Here is a 10,239-nt window from a genome sequence, read left to right as displayed (position 1 = left end):
GCTATACTGTGGCCCCCTACAATTGCCAGATTTCATGGTCCGTGACGCGTTTTTCACGGCTGTGAGTTTGGTAGGGCCCTAATAATAATTAATATCTAGCTAATGTAAGGAAGTTGGAGGTAAGTTTCAGTTAAGCACTGACATTGCATCCTTGGAAAATCCTGTTTCTTTCTCTAACTCTGCTTGCTTTTGGGGGCTATTTATTCTAACCGTCTGACTCCGTTTTGTGTCAGTTGATGCTCTCTTACCCCCAGTCCCTGTCCTGTTTCCATGCTTCTGTGAAAACAGAATAAAGAGAAGATCAAACAATTCAGCATGTGGGTGTTGCCTTTCTGCTTTGAAGGAAGCCTAGCGGTAGGAACGTCTAATGCGAAAACCCTAATGCTGAGATTATCAGAGGTTTGTCACAAGAACAACAGAAACCTTTCCCAGGCATTTGCTGGCTGCCTTTGGACCTTTTTCACTAGCTTAACAAACACACAAGAATTTGTCAGGCTCCTTCTTCATGGCAAAGCTATGCCTGGAATGTTTCTTTAAGGGGCAGGTGGGATGGTTCCAAGGAGAGCTAATGGTCTGAGTTATCCCAAATCCCCTCCTCAGGGAATAAGCCAAGTGGAACCTTTCAACCCCCTCGGGGAGAGAATGTCAGTTTCACTCAGCCCTGCAGCTGACAACCCCCTTCTATAAACAAGCAGAATCTGAGCAGACAAGGTTTCTCCTCATTGGCATCTACTCGCGCCCACTGCTCAGAGTTTCATTTTGTCCCTTCTCAGCCCAGTCTGTTGCACTGTCCTGGATGCCCACAGCAGGATAATGAGCCCCCTACGTGTTCCTCCCCACAAGGCAGCATGCAGAAGTAGCTGAGATCTATTTGTCCCTGGGCTAGGCTCAGATCTCAAAGGAACTGTTAGCAGCAGGGGAAATTCTTACACCATAGTGGTACTTGCTTGTGCTTTGAAATTCAGGAGTTCGTCTTCACTTCCATTTTCCAGAGACAATGTTGTATTTATTTAAATGGAATATATGGGTCCAAAGAGTTAGAGGTGGTAACATGACTCTGTCACTGGCCAGCAATAAACTGTTAAACAAGGCTTGGGGTCTGGTATCCAGAGACCTCAGCCTGCTTAGTCCCAAGGCAAACACACCATTAAAATCCTTTAAACCTTTGATTAAAGAGACAGAAAAGAAGGGAAAAGGTTAAAACATTTGATATGTAAAGTATTAAGTGCAGCTTTCATTCTAACAACTTCACTTGCCCACTCGCTATAGAGTTTTTATAAGGAAAAACCCCTTGTTTCCCTGTTTTGTAGCTGATATTAAAGATAGCAATAGCTGGCCTTTTCTGGGAAACAGAGTTGGAACAAGGAATTTTTGCGCCCGAGGCAAGGGCTGGCTCCAGGCTCTTCGGCGGCAATCCACGGCGGGTCCCTAAGTCCCTCTTGGAGAGAAGGACCCGCCGCCGAAGTGCCACTGAAAAATGAATGAAGCGGCGGCGGCAATTTGGCGGCAGGTCCTTCCCTCCGAGAGGGTCTCAGGGACCCACTGCCGAATTGCCGCTGAAGAAGCAGCGGCGGTAGAGCTGCCACCGAAGCACCACCAACCGCGGTAGAGCTGCAGCCCTCCGCTTTGCGCACCCGAGGCAAGTGCCTCACTCGCCTCGCCCTTGTTACGGCACTGCTGGGAAAAGCCAGGGAGCGAGCTGAGAGGGGCTGGAGTTTCAGAGATTCATAGGCCAGAAGGGAGCTTTGTGATCATCCAGTCTGACTTCTTGTACAGCCCAGGTCAGAGACCTGCCCCCAAATCAGTCCTAGAGCAGAGCTTTTAGAAAAACATCCAGTCGGGATTTAAAAATTGTCAGCAATGGAGAATCCACCATGACCCTTGGGAAATTGTTCCAAATGGGTTTCCCGTCTGAATTTGTCTAGCTTCAACCTCCAGCCATTGGATTATGTTACACCTTTCTTGGATAGTTTCATGAGCCCATTATTAAATATTTGTTTCCCATGCAGGTACTTACAGACTGTGATCGGGTCACCCCTTAACCTTCTCTTTGTGAAGCTAAATAGATTGAGCTCCTTGAGTCTATCACTCTGTGGCAGGTTTTCTAATCCTTTCTTCATTCCTGTGGCTCTTCTCTGACCCCTCTCCACTTTACCAACCTCCTTCCTGAATTATGGGCACCAGAACGGGACACAGGATTCCAGCCACAAGATGCACCAGGGCCAAATACAAATATTCCTGCTTGGGATTCCCCTGTTTGTGCATCGCAGGATTCCATTAGCACTGGGAGCTCAAGTTCAGCTGATTATCCACCGTGACCTACAAATCTTTTCCTGAGTCCCTGCTTCCCAGGATAGAGCCCCCCATCCTGTAAGTATGGCCGACATTTTTTGTTCCTAGTTTTGAGCATTTACATTTAGCCAGATTAAAACACATGTTGTTTGCTTGTGCCCAGTGTACCAAGTGATCCAGACCGCTCTGTGTCAGCGACCCATTCTCCTCATTATTCACCCCCCCACCCCCCAATTTTTATGTTATCTGCAAACTTTGTCAGTGATGAAATATTAAATAGCATAGGGCCAACAACCAATCCCTGTAAGACTCCACTGGAGAGACACTCTCACAGGGACCAGTCTACATTTATAATTACTTTTTGAGAACAATCAGTTAGCCAGTTTTTAATCCATTTAATGTGTGCTGTGTTAATAGTTTCTTTCTCAAGGCATTCTGAGGTACCTTAGAGCTGTCCAAGTATTTTACATCAGCCCTACTCCCTTCATCAGCCAAGCTTCTAATGTGCCAGGGGCCTAGCCTGCAGCAGAGCCAGCAATGAGCGCAGCTGGCCCGGAGACAGGTGTTCTGACTGACTGCACCACGTGACTGGTTGAAGGACCTAAGCTCAGTAGCAGCAGCAGCAGTCCAGTGGCTGCTCAACACATTCCTAGCTTTCAGCTGTGCTTGGTCCTGTCCCTGCCTCCACTGTCTCTAGACTTGCTCCAACCTGTACCTACTCCTGCTCTAGCCTCTAGCTTCTTCTTGACTTCTGACTCCCAGCTCTGACCCTTGCTTCTGCCTCCTGACTGCAACTCCGGTTAACACTTCAGCACAGGCTTTGGTTTCTCACACCTGGCTGTGACCCTTGACTTTGTTGCTGGACCTGTCCCATCATGATTCAGCTCTAATTTACTGTCCTTTAATTCTTTATTAATCAAGTCCTGTATCAGCTGCTGCATTATTACGCCTGGGATTCATGTCAGGTTGACAGGTCTATAATTGCCCAAGTCATCCCATCTATCCTTTTTACACATTGGCACAACATCAGCTTTCTGTCTGTCTTCTGGGACTTCCCTTATGTTCCATGATCTATGCAACATTAATGGTGCAGCAAGCTCCTGGGCCAGCTTTTTTAAAACTCTTGGATGCAAGTTATTCTGACTACTGATTTAAAAATGTCTAATTTTAGTAGCTGCTGTCTAATAGCCTCATGAGTTATTATTGGAATGGAAAGTGTTTCCATCATCATCATTGCATGATAATAACTACATTATTTGTTTTTTCCCAAATATAAAACAGAAATATTTATTGAATATGTCTACCTTTTCTGCATTATTATTGACAATTCTACCATTTATATTTAGTAGTGGATCAATAACACTTCTAGGATTTTTTTTGTTCCTAATATACATACAAATCTTATTATGCTTAACTTCGCTGACCACATAATGCTTCTTGCTTCCTTTTGCTTCCCTTATCAATTTTCTACAATGTCCAGCTTCTGATTTATATTCATTGTTATCAAGTTCCCCATTCTCTCATTCATTATATATTATTTTTTATAGCTGCTTTCACTTCATCTCTAAGCCAAGTTCGTTTTCTGACCTTTCTCGACTGTGACTTTTTGGACAAGTAAGAAATGTTCTTAAATAATTCCCAATTATCACTTTTTTTGGTTTAAACTGTCTCTCCCAACTGATTAGGCTGATAACCTGACAGGCCCCTCTAATCCTGCAGGTGTGCTGGACACTCTCACTCCGTCCCTTGGACTCTTGAGTGCACAGCTCACACTGCTTCACTTGAACTCTAGTGCACCGCTCATGCTATCTCACTTGGATGCTAGTGGAGCTCTCAGCAGAGGAAAGTTTGTGCCCTGGGTGCTGTTTTGCTGAGCTGATTTTTAACCTAGTGCACCTTGACTGCTCTTGCCCTTTTGGAAAGAGAATTACACCGCTGTGAAATGGTTAGTCACAGTGAGTCAGTCTGACTTCAGCCTGGCCATATACGGCAAAAAATTAACATTAGAACTGGCTGGAAAATGGAAATCCCTCCCCACTGAAAATTTGGCATTTTTGAAAAAAGTTTTGTCAAAAAAAAAAAAGTCAAAAATAACAAATTTCTCTTTGGAAGGGATTTTCAGGAAAATTCCATTTCAGAAGAGCTGAAATAATTTTCCACCTGCTCCCCTGAAAGGTTCTTGTCAATTTCTCTTTCTCCCAGAGTGAAATTGACAAGAGCTCTCCAGGTGGGCAGCTGCTGAGCAATCATTTTGATTTTCCTGTTGGAAAATTGAATTTTTCTGGCAATATTAAAATTTCCCCACAGAAACTTTCGATTTTGCGAAAAGGCAAAATCCCTGGGATGGAAAATTCCCAACCAGCACTAGTGAACATTTGCCACCACAATCAGGACAATTCCCTGACTCTTTTCTCCAAGGGCCTCCGTCATAAACAGCCCAACCCAAACTAATGTGTACGTGCAAAAGAGGGGCTCTGAGTCTAAGGAGAATAATTCAACCTCAAGCAAAGGAGCTGTTGCTAGTAATCAACGGTGAATAACCAAGGGTTTGAAAACTTTGCTGAGAAGGCCCCTTTTAAAGTGTTGATGCTGTTACCACAACCAAATGATGTAAGTTCCAAAACAAGTACCTTGAGCAGTGTATTCTAGCAGGGGAGCCGCCTCCTCATCACGTACTAGTAGATATAATTTGGTACATCAAAGCAGAACGAGCAAGCCAAAGCAATCAGATCTCATTTAGCATTTCTGGCACCAGAGCCCATTCTGTGTGATCACTCTCTCACACGCTAACCAACTCACCTTTGCACCCGCTCACTCCCCCAAACATTAGACAGGCTTGAAATGGAATATACCCCTCAGACATCAAGAGGAAATCAACTCCCACATCTTAAACTAAGCCAGTTTATCTTGTGAGTGCTTTCCCTGGTACCTAGGCTGAAGATTCACTGTTATTTATGAGCACTGATGCTGCAGGCTACAGTTTGGTTTGCTTCCTTATCTGTGGTATTTCTTGGGTTCCTGGCTGATGTGTTAGTGCAGAGCAGTTCCCATCCAGAAGAGACCATGGCAAAGACACATATATTTCAGATCCAGACTCTCTGTCTCCACAGTGCCCTCCTGTGCATCCAGCCTCCATCAACAGCAAAAGAGTTTCTATGCTAGAAATGACCAAGCTCACCCAGGAGCTGTCAATGCCCCTTGTTTCCTTTCCTTGACAAACGGTGAAATGCTTCTGGAGCATAGTAAGATGCCAGTTCTTGCAGGGAAAGTGCTCTGAGGGAGGTGGGAGCAGTATTCAAACAGCTACAGCTGAGCTGGCTGTCTGCTATCTGTCTCACAACCAATTTAATCCCCTCTGCTCTGGAGCCATTTCACTACGGAGGAATGTTGTTCTCTCCCCTTCCTACCCATTAGTTGGGTCTCCCCAGTTTGTCTGATAATAGAATTCATTCAGTTTGATTTGTTCCTATCTGAAGCCGTGCACACGAGCTGAGAGAACCCTTGCCCTTGTGACTCTTCTCAGGAACTTGTGTCGGGATAACTATGCTGCTCAAGGATGTGGTAAATCCACCCCCCTGAGTGACGTAGTCACCCCCCCCAACTGCCAGTGTGACAGTGCTATGTTGACGGAAGGGCTCCTGCCTCTCGGGGAGGTGGCGTAAGACACTGGTGGGAGAAGCGTCACCAAGCGCTGCAGTGGCGCAGCAGGGCCTGCAGCGCTGTAAGTGTGGACAAGCCCTCAGAGTTAGCGTGTGCTGTGTTATGTCTCCAGGCAGCGGTGGACACCCACCAGGGCATGGATCCCAAATGCATCAGGCATGGATCTTGACAGGATGTACTGCACCCGCTCCACACCACTTTGCCAGGTGGGCAAGGGGCGAACACAGAGACTGCATTTGTGGTTCACCTTAAAGAACAACAGCAATGAAAGTGGAAAGAAGGTGGATCTGTGAGTCTGCCCAGAGAGAAGACCCTGGGCGTGGACAGGCACTGAGCAAGGACTCACTCAGGTGACCTTCTCCTGGTGGATGTCTCCTATTTCCCTCTGTGGGGGAATCTCCCCCTCAATCCCATGGAGCAATGAGGAGTCTCCCCCCAACTATGCTCAGGGCTCCACTTTGCAGCCAAGAAGGGCTGGACGATGCTGCATGCGCTTTGCCGGGAAGACGTAGCCTCACACTTCCCCTTGGGCATCCTGGCCTCAGTGCAGCTTCTGCCCACACTGAGCACACGCCAGCCCGGGGCTGAGCAGGACTTTGTCAGGTCTAGGCTGGGGTGGGTAGGGAGCCTGTCTCTCCTGGGCTGTGACCCTCCCACCCGAAGGGCACTTTAAATCACTTCAAATCACTGTCAGTTTTTCATGCAAGATCTTTGTTTTCAGCTTTATCTTTTTCAGCCCTTGGCCTGGTTTCCTCGTCCCGGGTGCTTGGGACTCAGTCCCTGCTATCGAACGCTCCCCCAGCCTCCTATTCGGGTGACTGTATGTTTGATTAAACTGTGGGTTAGATAAACAAACATCGCCCCCACCAGCCACCTGGGCCCCTCTGTCCCCCTGCTCAGCTCCCCTTCCCCGCCACGCGGCTCCAGGGGTGACTAGCAGCCAGACAGAATGGGCCCTTTAGAAGATCTTAGGGGAAAGCGAGGCTCATCAGAAGATGCCTTGCCAATTTCACTAGATTGCAGAGGCTGCCACGGAGCACAGGGCAGAGCGAGGCCGGAGGTGTTAGTGGAGGAGAGGGGGCAGCTATGGGGGTGAGGGAGCTGGGAAGGAGCACTAGCCTGTTGCACTTTAACTGCTGCTTAACTCCCCACTAAGATATACAATAATAAACACCAGCCAGAGAATTCATCTTACCACAGCTCTGAATACCCGGCTCCCCAGGAATTCAGCAAGAGCTCTACTCACCATCCATGGGGGTGCTGGGCATTTTTCTTATGATTAAACATCGGCAAGGAGTGCGTTTCCTCCTTCCTAGTTAGCGCTGGGCTCCAGCCCGCGGGGGAAGGTCTACATGGCTATTTCCAGCCCTGCCGCAAGAGCCCCGCGGGCCTGCCCCAGCAGGCCGGTGCTCGGAGACTTGCTGCCATGGGTGTTTTGTGGTGCAGATGTACCCAGGGATGCTAAAGCCAGCAGGGAGTGCTCTGGGTGACTCTGACCTGCAGAGCGCAGGCCAGTGGGCCTGCACTGGGGGGAGTTACTCTCCCCCACGGAGCCTGACAGCTTCTGGCTGGGCTACAGCCGATCTCCCAGAAACGCACACTCTCAGGGTACAGGCTCTTCCACTATGTGTCACGCTGCCCGGACTAGCCGTCCCCGACCCCTCCTGCTGGCGCTGAGTGCACCCTGGCTGGCTTGAGTGGTCCCCTGTCACAGGAGTCTCCCACTCTCGGCCAGCCCTGGCTGCTGTCCTGGCCCTGGGTTACCTCAGCAGGCCTGACGGGCCTTCAGACAGCACCCGCAGTTCTGTCCCCCAGGAGCAATGACACCGTAAGCGGTGACAGGCTGCCGCCTTGGAGCGTGTGTTATTTATTGGACTAAAACAACCATCTGGTCCATACATAGGCCTGCCAATCCCTAAAGCTTCCTACCCGCTGGAGCCGGGGAAGGCCTCAGCTGCTTTCTGACGCCCCCTCGGGACCTGTGTCTCTCTTCCATCCAGCCTGGTCTCTCCAGGGACAGCACCTGACAACTGACCACCTCCCATCTCTCTGGAGAAGAGCTTTTTAACCCTGTATAGACAGTTCCCAGCCAGGCGACACATCTGTGTCCCTTTGGCCTGGAGGCTGGCAGTGGGGCATTGTCCCTGTAGTTGCCTTCCACTGTTTCTTTGTTTCCCAGCTGTTTTCCTCACAGCCCACTGCCCCACTAGCTCAGTCCATTGAGCAATACACTGCAGGAAGGTTTGTAACCCAGCAGACAATAACTTCCCTCGCTGACCAGGTCACGTACACTTCTTACAGCTCAGCATTCCTAGTGCAACTCCACGCCCGTCACAAATCATCCCAAAGGCCCCTCACTGGGAAGTCACCATTTTGTCCAATTTGAATTTATCTAACTTCACTGCCCAGCCACTGGGTCTCATTCAGAAACCATCTCCCTGTGCAGATTCTTACAGACCATGATATAATGAGGAGAAAACTTTGCATGACGTGTGAGAAACCAGGAAGAAACCTCATTGTCACACATTTATTTCATTTCCATGCAGGTCAAACATCTCTCACATGGTAACTTCCCAAAGGAGCTGCAGTCTGTGTCACTGAACCCTTCAGAAGGGTTTGGAAGTGCTCCTGGGAGACTAGAAAGGAGAGAGAGTTCAGAAAGCTCCTGCTAAAGCACTGTTTGCTTGGCTGGTTTTCTTTCAGACACACGAATCAGGCAGGTGCGCTTCCTGCTGGGCAATATCCGTTATATCCTGCTTTGCTTCTGAGGATCTGTTGGAGTGGGAGAACTCACCCCTGAGACGTGCAAGACAGGATCTGGAATGAAACGTGACAGAGCCCAGCCTTCCTAGTTTGTATCTGTTCACTCAGGAGCGTTTCTGCAAGTCCTGTCCATGTGCCCCAGAATGGGATTTCATTCTCGGATTGCTAGCCCAGATGTTCTTGCTTTTATTTACACACTCTCAGGAGGAGGTTTTTAGGTCTAAATTTGACCTATGGAATCTTAAAGTGCAATTTCCCTTTGAAAGGTGACGCTTGAAGATGGCCCACAGGGGCGCCGTGTTTATTTTCTCTCTGCGACTGCCGGTCAAACGGGCTCAGTTTACAAGTAAAGGGCTGGTGATTTGACCTGCCAGTCCTGCCACAGGGAGCAGCTCTGCTGTGCCCCACGGCCCCACTTCAGCAGCCCTTTTCCAGTGCAGAGCTGCACTCGACAGTTGTTGTCTGATGCAGGAAGGGACCCACTTTCTAACTAGATTAATTCTGGTTATTTTAAGTTCTGTTAGATTCTCAGAGATATTATTACAAGGATTTCCTAAAATTGTTCTGTGCCTGTGCTTTTCCAGCTACCCTGCAATACTAGTTATCTAGCAAAAGAGGTATGCCAAACAGGACTCAGTGATACCAGCACACAAGAGAGATGCTTGAAACCAAAGTAGTTAACCAGCAGCTTTCATTTCAGCTCCACTCACTTATGTGTGTGTGGGAAAGCAACATAAGGAGGGAAAATGTTATTTTTGAGCTCCTATGAAGGTGTAATAAACATTGGAAAATAAATAAACAGGATGAAAACAAAAGAATGTGGATAATACATCTTTAGTAAGAAAGAAAGAAAGAAAGAAAGAAGTTATACTGGCCAGTTCTCATTTCTCTTTACCTAGCTCCAATGCAGCGTGGCGTGCACAGAAGGAGTTTTTGCATTCACGATAGGTGCAACAAACAATCTTTTTTTCCCCAAGCAAAGTTTTGTTCTTTCAGTGCAATGTCACTGACGAATAATTTGGCAAACATGCCAGCACTAGACACAAAGATTATGACCGATGTTGAACCAAGGCAAATATTTTATCCCAACATGATGACGCTAATACAGTAATGACATCAGCAAGTGATGATGTGAGTAAATCTCTCACCCTGCTCATCAGGATGAAATGAAGGGACTCTGGCCTCTTAAATGCTAGATGCTGGAGGAGAGGCCAGAATAAGGCCAGAAAATTCTCCCTGACAATATGAAAATGATTCACAGAGTGCTGTCAAGTTGGGCTGAGTGCCCTCTGATTTTGGAGTATGGTGATGCATTTTTCTCAGCAACCCTATGGGATACAATATGGGACAATATCTCCTAATTGGAGTAGTGAGGGTGGAAAATCTGCAGATGACTCTGTTATTTAGGTCAGCCAGGCCAGCGAGGACTGGGAGGAACTTCAGAGAGGCATAAACAAGCTGGACAGCACAATGACAAATGAAAGGCAGTGTAGATAAATGTGAAATTGGAGGGGAAAATTTTAA

Source organism: Mauremys mutica, chromosome 10, assembly GCF_020497125.1.
Source record: "Mauremys mutica isolate MM-2020 ecotype Southern chromosome 10, ASM2049712v1, whole genome shotgun sequence".
NCBI lineage: Eukaryota > Metazoa > Chordata > Testudines > Geoemydidae > Mauremys > Mauremys mutica.
This window is presented reverse-complemented; position numbering follows the sequence as displayed.